The sequence below is a fragment of the Protopterus annectens genome, chromosome 8.part0, assembly GCF_019279795.1.
Source record: "Protopterus annectens isolate FY-2018-M chromosome 8.part0, PAN1.0, whole genome shotgun sequence".
In the NCBI taxonomy this organism is placed as follows: Eukaryota; Metazoa; Chordata; order Ceratodontiformes; family Protopteridae; genus Protopterus; species Protopterus annectens.
Genome location: NC_056741.1, coordinates 537,660,521 through 537,679,785, shown reverse-complemented (window position 1 = coordinate 537,679,785; position 19,265 = coordinate 537,660,521). Strand labels below are relative to the sequence as shown.

At 38.6% G+C, this 19,265-nt stretch overlaps 1 protein-coding gene across 7 annotated transcripts in view; it reads right to left on the bottom strand.

The window, feature by feature from the left end:
* The window catches only part of ARNT (aryl hydrocarbon receptor nuclear translocator), a 2,399,029-nt gene that overhangs the window by 380,174 nt on the left and 1,999,590 nt on the right, over positions 1-19,265 (bottom strand). The window lies entirely within an intron of this gene.

Below are 19,265 nucleotides of genomic sequence, written 5' to 3'. Positions count from 1 at the left end.
TACAATCCCAACAGGTTTTCAGGACTATCAGACACCTGTAACAAGCCACTTGAGGCAGAAGCAGGTACTGTTCAGTTCCACTAGGAAACCACTCCAAACACGTGAAAGGCTTTCCAGCAGTTTATGGTTCATCCTACAAAAACCCACAAGAAGAGAACACATCCAGAAGGCATATGACCCAGCCAAGCGCTGCAGAATGTGACCCAAAAGTTTTGGAAACTGCGTGGTCATCCAGTCCTTGGCAGGATATGTCTCATACAGCTCAAGCTACTGCAAAAGTGTTCTAACAATGATCATCATTAGAAGAATATCTAGGATATGTTATGTATGTATGGCATCAGACATGTTCAAAAATAAATGTAAGCACTTTATGAACACAGAGAAAGCTAACATTCCTTGAAGAATGGTCAGGAAGGCCTCAGGTTGCCCACCCTGCCCTGAAGCCTCAAGGGCTCCGTTCTCTATCCCTGACCACAAGAGGCGTGAAAAAGAATCTAATGTAATCCAAAACAGTGAAAACTGCTGGGAGGAACCCAATATAGCAGCCAAGATTTCCAATAGTAAAAGTGCATCCACCAAAGACACAGTTCACCTATTGCACAAGAAAGCTGAAAAACACAATAACAGCTATGCAAAGGCTGCAGCGCACCAACAAACACACTAAAATTGGAGGGAGGAGAAAACCATTTGTGGTCTCACAAAACACATGGGGGATCTCAAGTAAGCCACCCCCAAAATCATGCTCCATCTTGGCAGAAAATGTGGGGATCCCAGGAGGAGGTCTTTTTTTTTTTTTTTTTAAATTTGTTAATCAGAGTAGAGGACTGGTCACACATGGCTAATTTCAGTCTCTGTTTGGGACAAAATTTACAGAAGATAATTTGAGATTCAACAAAAAAGAAAAACTTAACATTTGAGAAAGAATTCGTTCATAAGTTGGAGGGCAGTGTTTTCAGTCCAAAGAACATCAAGACACTAATTAGTTTAGATCATATACCAAGTCACCAAGTCATGAATACAAATTAGATTTAAATTCGTTCATATTACCTGAATTCTTAACCAAAAATGGAAGCACTGTAAATAACTGCCTCATTCTTGTTTTTCATATGCAACTTTAATTCATTAATGTGAAGTGAAGGTAAACCAGAATGTACATCAAAGTCTTCGGTTGTATGAAGTGCTAGATCATGGAAGGCCTTGTGTGGCATTATCAAGTTACCGCTAATATAACAATAATGTAAACTGTATAGTTTCAGAAGTTTGCATCTTTCTGGACAACACAGATTTTTTTGGGAATAACATTTTCCTGGTAAGTCTTTGTTGAACACTTTCCAATTTTCTGAGATGGCCCTTGTAAGCACAAAAGGTGCTGTTATACTCTAAGATGTGTCTTATGCATAATTTAAACAAGGAAGACAAATATTCACTGTCCCTGACGAACAGATTTTTTTACTTTACACATGTTCCATACCTTGACATCTTATGAAGTCTACTTGTTTTAAAATTTCTTACTAATTAAAACCCCAGATCTTTGAAAATATTAATTTCAGATATACATGATGCATTTATGTACATCTTTTATCAAAGCGCAGGCTTACCAAAGTACATTACATAGCATTTATTTGTACTGAAGCTCATACTTACAGAATCAGCCCAAGAAGGTAGTTCTCTCAAGTGACTATTAAAAGTATTTGCATCTGTATGACTGGAAATTATGAAACCAGTTTTAAAGACTGTCCTCGTATTCATTAAGCCAACATGTTTTATTTTATGATATTGTTGCAAATACATTCAATAATAATGGGCCTAGTACTGAGCCCTGAGGGACATCAACAATGACAGGTAAGCAGTTTGAGTGGACACCTTGTATAATCACTGTATGGGATCTATCGGAGTGCTAGAATAAGATCCACCAACTAATATATGGATTAATATTAACTGTGCACATTGCTCTGTAGACAATCAAGGAAGATGAGGAATAGAAGGGTATATGCATGTCTTAACAGATGACATCTGTAGACAGGCCTCTGTCTAAAGCTATGGAAACCATGTTGTAGAATCCAATAAGGTTAGAATTGACTTCCCTTAAAAAAAAACATGCTGGAACATTTCTTGTAACCCCAAAGCATTGTTGGAGTTGATGTGATCAATATGCAATGCTCACAGAATTTATCCAAGATAGAAGTTACAGTGCAATGAAAAAGTATTTGCCCCCTTCCTGATTTCTTATTTTTTTGCATGTACGCATAAATGTTTCAGATCATCAAACAAATGTAATCATTAGACAAAGATAACCCAAGTAAACGCAAAATGCAGTTTTTAAGTGATGATTTTATTTATTAAGGGAAAAAAATATTCAAACCTACATGGCCCTACGTGAAAAAGTAATTGCCCCCTAAACCTAATAACTGGTTGTGTCACCCTTAGCAGCAGCAGCAACTACAATCATGTGTTTGCGATAACTGGCAATGAGTCTTTCACATCGCTGTTGAGGAATTTTGGCCCACTCTTCATTGCAGAATTGTTTTAATTCAGCCATATTGGAAAGTTTCCAAGCATGAACCGTCTTTTTAAGGTCATGCCACAGCATCTCAATTGGATTCAAGTCCGGACTTTCACTAGGTCACTCCAAAACTTTAATTTTGTTTTTTTAAGCCATTCAGAGGTGGACTTGCTGGTGTGTTTTGGATCGATGTTCTGCTGCAGAACAGAAGTGTGCTTCAACATGAGGTCACGGACTGATGGCCGGACATTCTCCTTCAGGATTTTTTGGTAGAAAGCAGAATTCATGGTTCCATCAATCACAGCAAGTCATTCAGGTACAGAAGCAGCAAAGCAGCCTCAGACCATCACACTACCACCACCATGTTTGACTGTTGGCATGATGTTCTTTTTGTGAAATGCTGTGTTACTTTTAAACCCGATATAACAGGATGCACACCTCCCAAAAAGTTCAACTTTTGTTTCGTCAGTCCACAGAATATTTTACCAAAAGTCTTGCGATCATAAAGATGTTTTTGGCAAAAGTGAGATGAGCCTTTATGTTCTTTTTGGTCAGCAGTGGTTTTCGCCTTGGAACTCTGCTATCCATGCCATTTTTGCCCAATCTCTTTCTTATGGTTGAGTCATGAACACTGACCTTAACTGAGACAAGTGATGCCTGCAGTTCTTTAGATGTTGTTCTGGGTACTTTTGTGACCTCTTGGATGAGTCGTCGCTGTACTCCTGGGTTAATTTTTGTAGGCTAGCCACTCCAGGGAAGGTTCACTGCTGTTCCATGTTTTCTCCATTTGTGGATAATGGCTCTCACTGTGGTTTGCTGGAGTCCCAAAGCTTTAGAAATGGCTTTGTAACCTTTTCCAGACTGATAGATATCAATTAATTTGTTTCTCATCTGTTCCGGAATTTCTTTAGATCACAGCATGTGATGTCGTCTTCCTTTTTGGGATCTTTTGGCCTACTTCACTTTGTCTGACAGGTTCTAATTAAGTGATCTCTTGATTCAACAGGTCTGGCAGTAATCAGGCCTGGGTGTGGCTAGTGAAATTGAACTCAGCTTTCCCAAAAATGTTATTAACCACAGCTACTTCATGATTTAACAAGGGGGTAAATTACTTTTTCACACAGGGCCATGTAGGTTTGGATATTTTTTTCCCTTAATAAATAAAATCATCACTTAAAAACTGCATTTTGTGTTTACTTGGGTTATCTTTGTCTAATATTTGTTCAATATTTAAATTTGTTTGATGATCTGAAACATTTAAGTGTAACAAACTTGCAAATAAATAAGAAATCAGGAAGGGGGCAAATACTTTTTCATTGCACTGTAAACTTATAGCACAATAGTTTTTAACCTTTGCTTTATTACCCTTCTTATACATTGGGGTTACGTGTAAAATTTTCCATGAAGATGGAACCTTTCCAGTATGTAAAAGACTGTTAAAATTGTTTTTAAAAGTGATATGATGGCTTCTTTAGCACTGTGTATAAAAATAGATGGAAGGATATCCGGTCCCAGAGATGTTGCCCTTTTAATACATTGTATAGCATTCCTTATATTATTAGTTCTGATGTAAAGAAAAAGGATGTCTGCAGGAATAGAGTATAGTGGCAAATCACAGCCACTTACACAATTGTTGCAACAGATGTTTACAAAATAATAATTCAGTTCATTAGCAATTAATTTTGGATGGTAAGTAATTTGGTTATCAACCAAAGAAGAAATTACGTTGCTGTTTAGTTTTCCAATTAATGTATTTATAAAAATATTTTCTTACTTGATACATCACTGGTCATTTTCTTCATAATTAGTGATATTCTCTATTACTTTTAAGGATTTGTTAACTTTAGGTTTTCTTGGTGGATAGTTTTTATAGGTGTTAACAAGTTTTGTCTTCTATTTAAGCAAACTTCATATATTGTTATTCCACCAGTGAAGAAATATAGGCAAAGAACCTTGGTTTTAGTGAAGGAAGCATCCTAAACACTCTTTAAAATATTTTTTTTTTCTAAAGCAGAATAACTGGAGTGACTGTCCTTATTTGAGTTTTCAATTGTTCTATGAATACTATTAATAAATGTTGCACTGCAAAGTAATCGGCCCTATTGTAGGGATATGTTTACAATGTTTGTCTTAGATACTGAATTATTAATTTCAAAGTTAATAAAGTTATGATCACACGTTCCTAACGAATGACCAAATGTGACATCTTTATATGGTATATATTAGTTGCAATGGGCTTACTCCTAATGTTCTCTAACATCAGTTGCTGTAATCCATAAAATGATGAGTGCTAATAAACTGTGATGAATAAGAACCTGTTGCAGTGAGAAGGTCCACATTTATACTGGAGTCACTGAAATTCCCCAGTATTACGGTATTACTATCTCTAATGTAGTTATGTAACCTAAACAAGTTTCACCAATGTTTTACTGAATCTTTGCACTATGATAACAAATAATAATTCTAAGTGAAAAACACATGGTTGACTGATGAATATCTATACTTACACATTCCGACAAGTTTATTGCTTGCTATAAAAGTACATTTAATACTTTCACGTCTTAAAATAAGAACCCCAACACCACACTCGCCTTCATGCAGATGCTCAAAAATTTGGTACAACCAGGGAAACAAGTCACCAGAGTTCTGACACTCTGGATTACTATAGATGTCAGTTCTCATTATGTTTTTTAGTTCATGACACTTGTTGGGCAAACTCTGGGTGTTGCACTAAAAGCATTTTATAGCACAATCAGGTCTTCCTGAAATATGGAAATGTTTTGGGATCTCTTACGACAAAAAAGACTAATACAGCAGTAATTTTACTAGAAACAAAACCAGCCCATATGCACTGAGGTGCAACTTATCTTCGGCAAGCAAACAATAATCAAAGATACTTTCTTCTCAACTTAATATTATAAACTAAACATAGTTTATAATTGCCTTAACCACATGTTATATTTGCAAAATTTTGGAGATATATATAATCATTCCACTTAGGGCATGGAATAATTCCACACAGTATTAATTCTATTAATTCCTTCTTTATTTCCTCAATTATTGATAAAACTGCATTCTTCATATAGTTTAGAGCTGTGCAATACAAGCTGTTGGTTCTTGCATGAATAAGCACTGTATTACATCTAGGTTTCACATTTAGTATGTTAATATGTCACTCTTGGGGCTGGCACGAAACTGACAGTAATTGCATTCTTGTCCACCTCAATGCAAGGTCAAAACATCCCGTACCCAGAACTGGAAGTTCTAAACTTTGGGGAGTCTGATCACCAGCCAACTTAGTTGCCTGGACAAGAAGAAGGCTTGTACTGGGGTACGGCACATTTAGACCCCAGACGGTTCGACCCCATGGAAATGGCAAGGCAAAAAAAAAAATTTAAACCACAGACATTTTAACATAAAAAAAAAATTACATACAGCTCGTGCATCCACACAGTTACTGAGAAAATGTAAAAAATGTTCTCAAAAAAAACATGAGGGTATATAACTATTTAAAACATTTGCATTTGAAATACATATAATCATATTATTAATGTTAATTTAAAATAATATTAATCTTAGCAATGTTAAATAATAATGATTTTAAAGTTAAGTTAAAAAACTATTAATTAAATTAATTATATTTATAAATTAAATAAAATATTAAATAAACATTTACGTATAAAAAAGTTAACTAATATATTAAATTACAGCGGAAAAATACATGTTTGAAATATTAAGCAATAAAATGTATTTATAAAACTTTAAAAACTTTTTTTATTATACAATTGGGGTCAAATAGTCCACTAGCTACTCCCAGAGACAATAAATGTAAATTTAAATATGAAATGTACACAACTGCATTGGAGTCAAATTGTCCTGCTTCCCCTGTTCTTGGGTACAAATTGTTTCTATGGGCCTTTCATTATTTTTGTATGTTTACTGTTGGTTTGTGGAGAATAAAATAGATGTTAGAAGTGTATGCAGTACTCCACAACATAACATTCAAAAGGGTATAAAGAAGAAATACATATATATGAAATACTTTGGTACAACACAGAAATTCAGTTCCACTGCTCACTACGTGTTTCACTTGTCTGGATACATTTATAGCCTTGATAAAAGTAAGGTGCGATTCACTTAAAAAAATGGGGTGAGGGGAGCAGGTTTTCATCTTTTGCTATACATCAAAACTACCTTTTAACCTTGTAATCCTGTGACGAGCATAAATGAATAAAGGTAAAACTCCTTCTGGGATGTAAGCAACTGCTGAATTTTCTGTAAGCACTTGTACTTTCCCTTTTTCCAGTCATCAAGAAAAACAGCAGTTAAAATACATTTGTAGTTCTCTTTAGCAATGTGCAGAAATGCAGCACAATGTACCTATTCAGACTTTTCAGCTACCCACCTGCACTAAGGAACAGATCAAAATTTCAGGATCCACAGCTTCCAGTTTTCAGTGAAATTTCTTTGAGGCACAGTAACTGCAAATGAGCCATATTTTCACTGAGAATTACAATTCTGTACTTCCTAAGACAGACTACTGAATGCAACTAATATTACTTCATATTTACGGATGCATTTCTTCAATTCTGGTAGACATTTCACTAGCCTATGGCACCATGTAAAGTCAGAAGGCTTTATGATGCATTTAGTTACCATCACTGCTACATTCCAAATGATTCTCTCTGGACCTTCTTTGTACCAATCACAAGCCATTCATTGTTATGTCTAAGGATGGAATCAAGTCAATTAAAAATTACTGAGTCAAGATCAGATGGTTAGTGAAAAAGTAGCTAACAGCCATGTTAATAGGTTCATAATTAAGTACAAGCTAGCTGCCCTTGCAGGCCATTTTAAGCCTAGCAAATTTCCCTCACACCTTAACCATTACACCAACCCCCATGTTATTCAAAGAGAAAACTTTAGCCCCTACAATGGGTATGCACTTGGTAAACACCCTCAATGCTGTGGTGAGACCAAACAGAGGGGTTCTGAATCAATATTGCATGGCATCTATCCATATGAAAACATACATTCTGGAGTCCTTCGCTATTTTGATGTGGAGGGAGGTGTCCTGGAGGTCCAAACAGCACATCAAGTCTCCTTCTCACAAGTGCTGAAAGATGGACTGCATTATGACAATCCAAAATATCTCCCTTTTGGTATGTACCTCACAAGACATCTACAACAACTGGAAAGGCCGCAGAAATACCTCACAAAGAGGATTACCGGCCTCAAACAGATTCTCTACACAGACCGTCTCAAAAAATTCCAACTTTACTCCATCCCATATCGCCTACACAGAGGCGATCTCTGCCTAACATACAAAGCTATGTCAAACCCAGAGCTGTTGGACATGCTCCACTTAAAGAAATCCCAATCCCTCCGAGCTACACGTTCTAGGGACCTAAACCTTGTCACCACAATAAACAGAACATGCTGGAAGGATAGATTCCTGTCACAGAGACTTCCCATACTCTGGAACAAACTACTTATCTATATCAAACAAAGCTCCTCATTAGCACTCTTCAAGAAAAATCTTGATGATTGAATGGGAGATGGGAAATTCACCGCGGGGATCACTTCTGTGGCTCTGCTTGACAGGGACACAGGAAAATAATTTTCTTGAGTGGCGAAAGTCAGGGTACCTTCTTGGCTAAGCTTATATAGGCCCTAGCGCCAATAGCCTAGTATCAACCTATGAGCCTATGTTGTAATACAAAATGTCTCCTTGGGAGTAAAGCTGTACAGCTTTGGCTGCTGCATATATCTAATATGGATACATCATCCTTTGAATTCCTTAGCACTAATAACCTGGAGGAATACCCATAACAATTTTTTGTCTGGTGGAGCTTCTTCTTTTTGCTAGAAAGTTGTTCACTTCTTTTTGCTGCATTTTTTAATGGGGTAGGAAGGTGGACAAGGGTAAAGACTGGGGACATGCAGGGGCTGTGAAAGGGGAATGTACAGACTGTAGATATTAAGTGTCCTTATCCACCCATCCTTGGTGATGGCCAGCACTGTAGAAAGGTGAAGGGACAGATGGCCCCAACCTTAACTTCCAGTTCTGCTGATTGCCCAAAGGTGAACCTTGGACACCATGCTACTGCTGGAGACCTTTCCTCCTTGGGGAATGCCATTTCCAGAAGTTAACCTGGGAATTGGTGTTCCTTACAGACTTTTGTTTTCCTCCTGTTGTTTTTGAAGTCAAAACCACTTTTATACAAGACATGGACTACTCCGTATCCTTGACAAAGGGCACTGTAAAAATTAAAACTCAACACCAACAGCAAACTGAGTCCAGTTTTCTCCTATATTCTCTAGATGTACTTCTACCTCAAGGCCAAAGAAGATGATACCCTGAAAGTGTAAATTCATTAACACTGCTTTTATGTCGTCACCAAAATCAGTAATCATGTGCTACATGCCCTGTCACACAGTTAACACCAGATTCAGTTTCAAGTTGAGCTTTCAGTAGAGTTATATGCCACTCTCATCATATAAGGTTCAACACCACCATAACAACTGCAAGTTGGGACTGTAATTTCATCAAGCAACTATACTAGAGATGGGATTATTTCATCAACCAGGTTGCATAAGATACCAATCAAGCAAGGAAGCCATGACCCTCAAAGAAAATGCTCACTTGGACTAAACATACTTCAAACACATGGTTATAGCCAAAGTACACTCAGGCCATTCAAGTTTAAGATAAATACTTATAGTAAATAATGTTAAAACTTGACTTTAAACATTCAAAAACAATAAAAGAATGTAAAGGATAAGCACTTTTGTCTTGTACTGAAAACTTCATCAGATAATACTATTCAAAAAAAACCCAGCTCAATTTAAAGTACAAATCAGTTTCATAAATCCAATTACATGATCATCAAGCCTCACTTGATCTAGCCTACCATTTAAAGTGCCCATTAAAAATGTTGTAGTTACATGTATACTCTCTCGTATAAAAAAAGAAGAAAGAAAAGCACCAATAAGTTTAAAAAACTGTGCAAATGACTAAAATGACCAATAAATAAGTAAATACTCATCATTCAAGTGATTTAAGTTTCTACAGGCAAGCTATGGAAATTTGGTCATTTAGACCCAGCCAGTTCCCTGCATCCAAATGTAGCTGCCAGTGTAATTCAAGTTTATCTAATTTTAAAGACCATGGTCCATATTTCAGAGATAGTTCAATCTGTTCTAAAATAAAAACCTTAAAAATATGTCCAGGATATTTGATTATATGCTTAAATAAGGTGTTAGTGTCATTCTTGGTTTTTATATCATAAAAATGTTCATATATCATATCACAAAGTCTTCTCTCTGTTTTCCCTACATAAAATCCATTACAAATACAATATTTAGCACAATAAACCAGTTGTGTTACTATTAAAATGTTTCTTGAGTCTTAATTGCAATCCATTAATGTGAAAGGTGCTGCCTTCTAAAATGTACTTGCAATATGGGCAACATCTGCATTTTAACATCCCATAATTGCTTGTTGGTAGAATTTTCTTCTTTCCAAATATGGCTTCAAATTCAACCTTTTCTTAAAAACTATATTTGGTGATGAGCCAACCTTCTCTCTAATATGCTGGCATTAGTAAGGATACTCCAATTCTTATTTAAATTTTCTTAATTAAATGTCTGTCTGACTGAAAGACTGTAATAAGAGAATTCTCATAATTCTATGGTGGCAAGATCTCTTCTCCTGTGTATTTGGTTCAGTGGTTGCTGCATCTAAGAAATTCTAAGCTGCTCCACCCAGAATGGAAACAAAATGTTTACGTTCACAGTTATTAACTACTTCAATCATAATTTCATCAATAAATGTACTTGGACATCCACTCTTAAATAAGCTTCTCAAAAAGTTACATTCATCCCAAAAGGTATCTTCTTCTGTGACAATTCTGGCAGCCAGGACAAACTGTCCTTTCACCATGGCCTTTTTCTGCACTTGTGGATGTGAACTTGTGTAATGGAGGAAGCTACTGGAGTACGTTTATTTTTGGTAAATTTTAAATACAAAACATTTATCTTGATTATCTTTCATAAACCATACACCTAAATAAGCAATATTATCATTGTGGACTTGATGAGTAAATTTCAGAAAATGAGTTATGCTATTAATATACACAGTAAACTGGAGAATCAAATTACTGTCCTCTTCCCATAAGATGAAAAATATCATCCAGGTTTTGGATATAAATTTTGCATGATTGGTAATACTAACATCCAAAAAGAAAAACTCTCTCCCACTGGACCATAACCACATTTGCAAACAAGCCACTACATGGTGAGGCCATTTCACACTGAACTAATCGAAGGAAGGACACTGAGGAAACTCGGAGCTATAATATATAACATTAAGTATCCTGTTTTTTTAATTTTATTCTTTATTTCTTTGTTATTTATATCACTTTGTGTACTGTGTATTTTTCTAGCTAGTTTCACTGTGTGTGAGGTATTAATTTGAAATTGTCCACTTTTATTAAGCTTCTGTTGGGTTGTTTGTTTCTGAAAACTTGTTGCAGTTAAACTTTTTTTCTAGAGGCTCCTTTAGCTGTTTAAAACTTTCATTTAAAGGCTCACTGCTGCTTTTCAGCTGTGAGAAACATTTCTGCAGTTTGTTTCCCACCCTCCCTGTTGGTATAGTGTTTTTATAGTTGGTGGCTTTGCAGTTGCCCGTCCCTAGTGTAAATTTGATCTGGGACCCTCCTCCCAGTCTAGTGTCATTACCTCATTCTACCCAGTACATGGAGAACATTTGAGAAGGCCAATCAGCTGAGTTTCTGCTACTCCTTTCTCTCTTTCCACTTAAAAAAAAAAATTATCTGCTTTTACTGTATTTGTGTTTCTTCCTACTTTATTTTGCTTTTGCGTCATCTTAAAAGTACTCAATTGTATTTATTACTGCTTGGTGTAACTCATTCTAAGCCTTTTAGTTTAAGCACTTGGGCTTCAGACCAGTTGTTTTACATTAAGAAGGTTTGCGGTCTGCACTGTAGTGGCAGAACAGGTAGCTTACATCCTTCTAAGTTGGGAACTGCTGATTGAGGGCTCAGAGTCTGTTATTCTAAAAGTGTATTAATTCCGGTTTAAGCACTTGGGCTTCAGGCCAGTTATTTTACATTAAGAAGGTTCATGGTCTGCACTCTTGTGGGAGGAGAGGCTGGACTCTGCCCTTCTGAGCTGGGAATTTCTGGTTAAAGGCTTATAGTGCCTGCATATCTGAACTGCTTCTTACTGAAATTGGTACACCTTGTTTGCTGTAGCATAGACTAGATCCAGGCCTGCTGAATCTAGCTTTGTTTGTAAAACCTGAGCACTAATCCAGGCATTCTTTAAAGCATTCAATTGTATTTATTACTGCTTGGTAGTAACTTGATTAAAGTGTAGCTATCATTCTAAGTCTTTTGGATTAAGCACTTGGGCTTCAGACCAGTTGTTTTACATTAGGAAGGTTTGTGGCCTGCACTGTGGTGGCAGGACAGATAGCTTACATCCTTCTAAGTTGGGAACTGCTGATTGAGGGCTCAGTGTCTGTTATTCTAAAAGTGTACTAGTTCTGGTTTAAGCACTTGGGCTTCAGGCCAGTTATTTTACATTAAGAAGGTTCGTGGTCTGCACTCTTGTGGGAGGAGAGGCTGGACTCTGCCCTTCTGAGCTAGGAATTTCTGGTTAAAGGCTTATAGTGCCTGCATATTTGAACTGTTTCTTACTGAACTTGGTACACCTTGTTTGCTGTAGCATAGACTAGATCCAGGCCTGCTGAATCTAGCTTTGTTTGTATGGTTGTTGGTTTGCTTGTTATTTCCCTGAAACGCTAATTCCACCTAAAACACGGCTTTTCAATGCTTCTGTGGATCCCTAGTGATATCTGCATTACTTACTGTACTTATTTCCTTGTTTCACTTGAAAGAAAGTTACTGTTTGTCGTTTTTGCATTTAAGTTACCTGTAACACATTGCATTTAAGTTATCTGGCACATGCTCACTAAAGCAATTATATAAGTCAGCACTAAAAAATTAAAAGCACTACACCCTCACAAACTCCCCTTGAGTACCTTGTTCCCCATTGGCTCTTTTTTCAATTATAAAGGAATTCCCAATACTATTCTAGCATGTCCAAAGGTCAGTTGTCAATCTCCTCTCCGGTCCAGCTGGTGAATCTGGGAATCTTGAGGCAATGTTACAACTGCCTCATGTACGCAGACAACCCACTGCTCCTCCCAACAAATTCCAACATGTGACAGATGCAACCATATAGCCAAACTGGAGGCTAAGCTCTCTCAATTCAGCACTGGTGTAACCAGTCAGGAGGAGAAGGAAACCACACTCACTACAATTCCAGTCTCACATAGACCTACCACGACAGCAAACCAAACACAAACACACAAAAACATACTCGGAGGCTCTAAATAAAAATTTGCCTAAGCAGCAGAGACCTCCAAAGCAGACACCCAAGCAACTGCTACCCCAAAACAAAACACATGCAACACATAGCTCACAAAGCCAGTGTGCCGAACAGTCAAAGCCCTTAAGGCTAAACAACACACCTGATACACTTGTAATAGGTGACTCTATCGTCAGGCACACTGACGTCCCGCTCAGCAGGCTGAACAAGGAGAAGGTCACGGTGAGCTGCCTGTCGGGCGCTAGGATCTGCCACATAACACAAGCACTCAGGTCACTCCAAGGCAAGTACAAATATGACTCAGTCATTGTCCATGCTGGTGTGAATGACCTGAGACGTACCTCCCTGGACTACATGAAAAGAGACATAGAGGAGCTCGCTAAGCATGTAGCCCAGGCCAGTATGACCCTGACCTTGAGTAGCATCGTGCCCTCACCAAGAATGATGCCACAATATGAAGACAAGATGATCAATTTCAACAATTGGCTTAAGTATTGGTGTCATTCAAAGGGGATCTAATGCCTGTCAGCCTGGAATGACATGCTCGACAAGCCACGATGTTTTGCTAGGGATGGCTTGCACCTGTCACCCCTGGGCTTTTGGATATTGGCAAAGGCTCTCTTGCTATCCCCATAGTGCCTTTTTTAGGCAAGGCTCAAAAGACAAACCCACCTCCATAGGTATCACAAGGGATAAGAAACTAAGAGTAATGCTACTCAACGCCAGAAGTCTAAACCTCAAGATGCACGCACTCAAAACTCTTCTTAGCATAGAGAACATCAATATCTGTGCAGTAACAGAAACCTGGTTCAAGGCTCCCGAGAGCACCCCAGCACTACCAGGTTATACCTCATACCATGTTTTTCGGCCACAAACCTTGGACCGAACCACAAAAGGAGGGGGAGTATCAATATTCGTCAAAGATACCCACACCTCCAGGTTGGTGGCACAGCAAGAAGCATCAGAGACTATCCATGCGCAACTAACAGTGGGTAAAACTGCCTTCCCATTTATAGCCTGCTACAGACCACCCTCCCAAACCCAGGAACCCCACTCAGCCTTCCTGAGAACACTGGAAATTATGAAGGTTTCTCCAAATACCATTATATTGGGCGACTTCAACTACCCAAACATAGACTGGGAGCATTACTCTAGCTCCAACACCCTAGCCCAAAGGTTCCTAGAATTTATAAACTCAAATGCTATGGAACAACTTGCTACCACTCCCACAAGAGGGAAAAACATACTGGACCTGATCATCACCAACATGGGGACTCTATGCTCCAGACCAGAAGTGTATCCCTCACTGGTAAGATCAGACCATAAACTAATCTCACTGGATATTCACATCCCGACCCCACCCCCTGCCCAGAAAACCACAGTGAAAAACTTCTCTAAAGCAAATTTCACACTCCTCAAAACCGAGGTGGAATCCTTCAAAGCCCCCAGGGTTGTGGAAAATACGGCCCAGACCGCAGAATCCTTTATAAACGCATTCTATGAACACCTTCAGGAATGCATGGATCATGCAATCCCAAATAAAACCAAGACCCAATCCTCTAAAGGCAGACGTCCTGTCTGGTGGACCCCAGCTGTAAACAAACTATACAATAGAAGGAGGAAGCTACTACATGATAGAGCAAAATCCCAAAAAGGGAAGGCATCTCTGATCAGTATTAGCACAAAACTACGGGCACTCATAAAATCGTCTAAGGCCAGCTTCAAGAGAAAAATTGCACAGGACACTAAGAATAATCACAAGGCTTTCTTTAGTTATGTAAGGAACCTCGGTGGGAATTCCCAGATATGCTCAGAATTAGTCCAAAATGACAAAAAATACACCAAACCTACAGACATTGCCAACATCCTAGCTGACAGGTTCAGCGGAAACATCTCCCCCCCTCCCCACCAAAAGGGCAGCTATCTATCCCAGCAGAGTGTTGCCCCCCTGACATCTCAGATGCTCAGGTAAGAGCCGCCCTCTCCAAAGCAAAAAACACAGCATCAATTGGGCCAGACGGTGTCTCGGGCTGCGTCCTACATGAACTCCAAGAAGAGATAAACCCAAACCTAAAACTACTGTTCAATCTCAGCCTTACTACAGGATATGTACCCAAGGAGTGGCGTACAGCAACAGTGGTCCCTCTCCACAAAGGTGATGCCTCAACGAATCCTGGAAACTATCACCCCATAAGCCTGACTATCTTGGTCTGCAAAGCTATGGAAAGGATCATCATGGACCTCATAAATAAAGATATTGGGGACCTACAGACACTGGATCCTACCCAGTTCGGCTTTGTTAAGGGCAGATCCTGCCTCTTAAACCTGGTCGATTTCCTTGAAACAGTCACCAAGGCCATTGACGAGGGGAAGGTGGTCCACACAGCCTACCTGGATCTCGCAAAAGCTTTCGATACAATACTCCACTCGGGCATTATAGATAAGCTCACCAGCTTAAATATAAACCCCTATGTCACTAGATGGGTTGCAAACTGGCTCAAGGACAGAACCCACATGGTTAGAATTGCTGGAGCCATGTCAGACTCCAAACCAGTTACAAGTGGCATCCCACAAGGCTCAGTCCTGGAACCTCTCTTGTTCGCTATATATTTCTCGGAGGTACAGGCCAACACAGAAGGACTGTGGCTGACCAAGTTCGCAGATGACTGCAAACTGGGCGCCATAACAGACTCTCCAGCCGACATAAGCATCCTCCAAAAGGGCCTCATAGAAACAGACAACTGGTGCCAGAGCCATGGCCTCAAACTAAACACCAAAAAGTGCATAGTCATCCCCTTTGGCAAAAACAAAGTGCCCACAAATTACCACACAGTTGGTAATCCATTAAGTACAGAAGAAGTAATTAGGGACCTGGGGACCCAAGTTGATAGCAATCTCTCATTTGACAACCACGTGGCCAAAGTGGTTAGAAAATCATTTTATATAGCCCACCTAATCATGAAGGGATTCACATCTAGATCAGGGGAGGTCATCATGCCTCTTTACTCATCCCTCATCAGGCCCATAATTGAGTACAATGCCCCTTTTGGGATGTACCTTACCAGACACCTGCAGCAAAGATCCCAAAAGTACCTCACCAAGAGGATCAAAGGGCTCAAACAGATGCCATATGCTGCCCAGTTAAAGAAACTCCAGCTCTACTCAGTGGCATACCACCTGCTCAGAGGCGATCTGTGCCTGACGTATAAAGCCATGTCCAACCCAGAATTAATGGACATGCTGCACATCAGAAAATCCAAATCCCATCGAGCTACGCACTCAAGAGACTTGAACCTCAACACTGAAATAAATAGGACATGCTGGAGGGACAGATTCATAACCCAGAGGCTCCCTTCACTCTGGAATAAAATCCCAGTCCAGGTTAGACAGAGTCCCTCATTGACTCTCTTCAAGAGGTATCCTGATGAGTGGATGGGAGATCGTAGGTTTACCCCGGGTATCGCTTCTGTGTCACTGTTAGACAGAGGCACAGTATACTAACCTCGAAAAAGGGCATAGCAAAATTAATTTAAAATGGGTGGTGAAAGCCAAACACACTCTGGCTAGGCTTATAAATGCCCTAGGGCAGATAGCCTAGTATGAACCTATGAACCTATAAATACCTTTTTTCTGTAAGAACAATTGTGAAGGATCCCAGTAAAGCCTATTCTGCACCAGTTTTCAGTATAAAAGTGGTTTGTAAAACACGTACAGAGGACCAAGTCTCTGCCTCTAAAATACTTTTGGAGTAAACTACTTTCCAGAAAGCCACAGAAGAAGTCAAAGCCCTGGTCAAATGGGCTCTAAACCTGTTTGGAAGTGGCTTGTTATGGTGAGAAAAGCAAAAAGAAAAAGCATGACATAAACATCTAGAAACTGTCTACATTGGTTATTGTTAAAGTTAAAGTGGTACTACACTATTCAGGTAGTCTGTACTTTTACTCAGTGAAGACATTGAGACAGTTCTGCTGTTACGACATTCATTTACTGCACACGAGGATTACATCTAGCTTAACAATGAAGGGTATATACATCAAAACGTACTTCATCTTAGAATAATCAAAGTCTCTCCTATAAAAGAAAAAGTTCCAATCTTCATAGTGTCTTTTCTGCCTGCATCAGCAGTTTTGAGAATGTGCCAGAATAATAAGTCTTTTCTCTCAAGCTGAACTGATGACAGTTTGTTTTCCATATCTTAAACATTTTGTTCCTGAAGAATAACTCCTTTTGTCCTTGGCCTATCTTGCGTATCATATTGACGATCCACAGCTGCATACAAGAGTTTGTCTTGACCTGCTTGTACATAATAAATTTTACAAGCTGCATAGTTTATGAGAGAGAAAATATATTACTTCTGCTTCTTACTGACAATGAATGCCAAGCTATATTTTGTTTGCCAAGTTAGTTAACTGCATGCACTATGCACACTGAAATGCAGAACATTTATTTTACATTTTCAGAAAAAATCCACTGAAGTCCATTTTAACCTGTTCTTTACTCTCACAATTCCCTCTTTTCATTTAAAAAGCAGAGAATGGCTGTTCATTTTCAACTGTACACACTGAAACCTTTCCCGGTTTATCTAGGTTAACCATCATGATTTGTTCAATTCTATAAGTTTTTCACAAATGACAAATTAGGTAGCAATTCCAGATAGTTAGCATGACTATAATGCCTAACACTACTAATGCCTAACACTACTAATACTGGATGTATCAACCAATTTAACAGTTTTTTTTCCAGATTTTGACCAACCAGTAAAGATATCCCACCAACTGTAAGCAGTGTATTTTTTGGTCTTTTCAACCAAACTAAGTAGTTTATCTTTTGCAATGATGCTTAATGCCTCAATACAGAATACTTTTATTTTTTTTTCCAAATACTCTCTGAGAATTTTAGTATTGTTCATTATGTTTTTTAAATTATCCAAAGATGCATATATATTGAGAAGTTGTATTAAGTCATAATTCCAGTTTTTGGAAATACTCACTTCTATGGGTTCAGTAAACTTTTATTAACTTATAAACATTTTTATGAACATTTTTTATTAACTTTAGTAACTTTTATCATTCCATTTAAGGAAATCAATATGTGTTAAACATCCTACAAAAGGTAATTTTAAATGATGACCTATGTCTTGATCTGTAACCAGACAAATATACTGAGGAGCCACTTCTATAAAAATTTGAAAAGAAGAAGGCATAATAGTCCATTTACACAAATTAACAGAATGCTGTAGTAAGCATGGTTCATAGACAGGCGAATGCTGTCCACAAATTAGTTCATTTTGAATCTGTGTACAATACTCGATTTTATGTGTTTTTCCTCTCATATCTATATAATTACCTTCAAACTGTGGCTTCATAGGTTCATAGGTTGGTACTAGGCTATCAGCCCTAGGGCCTATACAAGCCTAGCCATAACAATTCCCTGGTTATTTCTTCCCACATTATTTACTTTCCTGGACCCCTGTCTAGCAGGGCGACTGACGTGATCCCTGGGGTGAATTTCCTTTCTTCCATCCAATTGTCAAGGTTCCACTTGAAGAGGTCCAAAGAGGCACTCTGCTTGACATGTATGGGCAATCTATTCCAGAGTCTGGGGAGTCTCTGGGTCAGGAACCTATTCCTCCAGCATGTTTGGTTTATTGTGATGACAAGGTTTAGATCCCTGGAGCATGTAGCTCTGAGGGATTGGGATTTCTTTAAGTGTAGCATGCCCAACATCTCTGGGTTTGACATGGCCTTGTATGTTAAGCAGAGATCGCCTCTGAGTAGACGATATGCGACAGAGTATAGCTGGAGTTTTTTAAGGCGGTCAGCATAGGGCTTCTGTTTTAGGCCTGTGATTCTTTTAGTGAGGTATTTCTGAGGCCTTTCCAGTTGTTGCAGATGTCTTGAGAGGTACATACCAAATGGGGCGTTGTATTCTATAATGGGTCTAATGAGGGATGAGTACAGTGGGACAATGACCTCCTTTTTTCTGGATGAAAAGCCCTTCGTGATGAGGTGTGCCACATAGAAGGATTTCCTGACTGCTGTGGCGATGTGGTTATCGAAGGTGAGACCACTGTCCACCTGTGTCCCTAAGTCTCTTATCACACTTTCTGTGTTTAGTGTACTGCCACCTATATGGTAATTAATGGATACATGTTTTTTTCCCAAAGGGGATAACAATACATTTCTTGGCAACCAATACTCATACCCTTCTGGTACAAGAAATATCATAGGTAACACAGTAAATTGACACATAATAGTGGTATCAGTAACTTTATAATGTAAGAACTTTCCTGTACAGTGTTATGGAGTACAATACCTTACTTCAGCAAATCGCTTAATCCAAT